Below are 3,266 nucleotides of genomic sequence, written 5' to 3' on the forward strand. Positions count from 1 at the left end.
CGGGTTATCGCCCTGACCTTGAATTTCCGAAACTGTGTTTCACCGACCAATCGGGACAGAGAGGCGGGGAGAAGTAGGACCCAAAGGCGACTTAGCCTAGGTGTGCGGGAGAGCCGGGAAGTTTTGATTCCGCCGGTTCAGCAACTTTAGTGAGAACCCCTCTGGCTCCGGGCGCACAATGAAATACTTCAATAAGATGAGAAACGCGAAATAAAGGTGCCGCACGGTGCGGGGGACGCAAGGGCGAGGGACATGGGCTACCCTGGAGGAGTCGTTTTCCCAAACTGCGTCGGGAAGTGAGTGACAATTACCAGAGGAAGGAAGAGTAGGGACGCTACTCCTACCCGTGGGAACAGCCTCAAAGTAGCTACGTCGTGTGTGCGAGGGCCACAGTTTGGAATGCTTCGTTTACAAAGGAGCAGAGATGCGGGGGCAGAGGTCAGCTCCGGAGAAGGCTGGTCAGGGAGCGCGCGGCGGAGGCCGTGCTAACTAGCAACTCAGCCTCTTTGCCGAGATTTCAGGCAGAAAGTTAAGTCAGGTGTTAGTTTTATCGGGATTCCCTGGTACAAGGCGGAGGTCAGGTGAGAAACAGGTCATCCCAGTGGAGCTGGTGACCCCAGGATAAGGGCCCGAGCCGTTCTCTGGCGAGGAGAGGGAGGGGTTTAAGAAAATGTTGAGGTAAAATTGGTAACTGTTGCTAATTGCTTGGATGAGGGTTAGGGCGACGCACAGAGGAGGTGGATGGCCGCCGCGCTTCAGGCTTGTGTGAGTTGGGTAGAGAGCGGTGACATTCGCTGAGAACAGAAACACAGGGAGTGATGGGGATTTGAATAGAGAAAAGGGTGCTGAGCCCAGTTTGGAACGGCTGGATTTGAAGTCCCTGTGATGCAAGTCTCTTTTCAGAGATCGGAAAATCAGAAAATCCTCTGACCTTTTCTTTTCGAAGCCTTTGCTTTTCCTCTCCCATTTGAAAGAACAAAGCTTGTGGTAACAGGTTGAAATCAAGACTACAGTTTTCAGAGAATGTTGTGTGTGTGTGTATGTGTGTGTGTGTGTGTGTGTGTGTTTTCGCTCTTGTCTCACTCATTACAGGTACATTTTCGTCCTTGAGATCTCAGCTCCCTGAGAATTTTGTAGAATATCCATCTTTCTCTCATTCTTAGTTTGGAAGCAATGGACTCCTGTGACTTTCTACTTCTTACACAGAAGCATAATATTTAATTTCTTTGAATATACCTTGTTTTAGAAATTTGGTTTTACAGCCACAAAACTGTATTCTTCTTTATCAAGATTGTTAAAACTGCAACTTCCCTGGTGGTCCAGTGGCTAAGACTCCGGGCTCCCAATGCAGGGGGTCCAGGTTCAATCCCTGGTCAGGGAACTAAATCCCACATGCCACAACTAAGAGTTAATATGCCGCAATGAAGATCAAAGATCCTGCGTGCCCCAACTGAGACCCGGTACAGCCAAATAAATAAATGAATATTTTTTTTAAAAAAGATTGTTAAAACTATTCTTGGGCCTGTGCGTTTCCATATAAAATTTAGAAAAAGCTTGCTTATTTCTACCAAAAGCCATGCTAAAATTTTGATGGGAATTACGTTAGACCTATAGATCCGTTGGGAAGATTTGGCATCTTTACTCTTGAGTCTTCAAATCCATGAACATGCTATGTTTCTCCATTTATTTAGGTCTTCTTTCATTTTTTTAATCAGAATTTTGTGATTTTTTTCAACACACAGTGCCTATGCATATTTTGTTAGTTTTATACCTCAGTATTTCATTTTCTTTTGAGCTATTTTAAGTGGTATAGTATTTTCAAGTTCAGTTTCAGCAAATTCATTGTTAGCATATAGAAATGCAATTGAGTTTCTTGTGTAGATTTTGTATTCTGTGACCTTGGTAAACTCACTTATTAATTCTAAAAGTTTTGAAAATCCAATCCCATGGGACATTCTAAAGAAGCAGTCATGTTATCTGCAAATACAATTTTTTTTTTCTTTCTAATCCTTCCAATGTCTTTTATTTCTTTTTCTTCTCTCATTGTGGTAGCTGGAGTTCCTAGTACTATGTTGAATAAGAGTGGTGAGAACCAACATCCTTACCTGTTTCCAGTCTTAGGTAGAAAACAGTCTTTTACCACTAAGTATGATGTTAGATGTGGGTGGGGTTTGTGTGTGTTCTTTATCAAGTTGAAGTAGTTCCCTTATAGTCCTAATTTGCTGAGATTTTTTTTTTTATCATGAATGGTGATGGATTTTGTCAAAGGCTTGTGTGGAAACACATTTTCAGCTCCTGTGGGTAAACACCAAGGAGCATGATTTCTGGATCATATGGTTAGAATATGTTTAGCTTTGTTAGAAACCACCAACCTGTCTTCCAGAGTGGCTGCACCATCCTGCGTTCCACCAGCAGTGATGAGAGTTCCCACTGCTCCACATCCTCACAAGCATTTTGTGTTGTCAGTGTTCTGGATTTGGGCCATTCTAGTAGGTGTGTAGTGGTATTTCATTGCTGTCTTAAATTGCACTCCCCTGATGACATATGATGTGGAGAATTGTTTCATATGCTTATTTGCCATCTGTACATCTTCTTCAGCGAGGTCTCTGTTAAGGTCTTTGGCCTATTTTTTAATTGAGTTGTTTGTTTTCTTATTTTTGAGTTTAAGAGATCTCTGTATATTTTGGATAAGAGTCTTATTATGAGATACGTCTTCTGCAAATACTTTCTCCCAGTCTATGGCTTATTTTCTCATTCTCTTGATATTGTCTTTCGCAGAGCAGAAATTTTTAATTTTAATGAAGTCCGGCTTGTGAATTATTGTTTTCATCATGTCCACTAAGGACCTGGTCTCAGACCCATCCCTGCCCCACTGAGAACTCGAACTTTCTTTGAGCTGCACCAGATCCAGGGACCCAGCTGTTACAAGACCCAAGCTGGACCCGCCATATTCAGAACAGCACCTGCCCGCTGCAACCTTATGGTCTCAAGGTCTCCCCTTGTGACTATGCAACCATTTCAGACCTCAAACAATCCTTACTTAACAAGCATGCTTACTTCTTGCAGCTCCAATTATCACTCTTGGTAAACAACTCATGTAACTAACTGTATAAGCCTCCCTTCCTATGATGCCAACGCTAGCACTCCTTCAAAGATAAGGTTTTTTTCCCAGGTGCCAGGATCGTGCTGGCTCGCCATGGATGTGCTCATCTCTGTTGAAACCTTGGAAGAACAGACCCCTGTTGTGTTTGGTGTGTATTCTTTGT

This window comes from Balaenoptera ricei, chromosome 8 (genome assembly GCF_028023285.1).
Source record: "Balaenoptera ricei isolate mBalRic1 chromosome 8, mBalRic1.hap2, whole genome shotgun sequence".
Classification (NCBI taxonomy): Eukaryota; Metazoa; Chordata; class Mammalia; order Artiodactyla; family Balaenopteridae; genus Balaenoptera; species Balaenoptera ricei.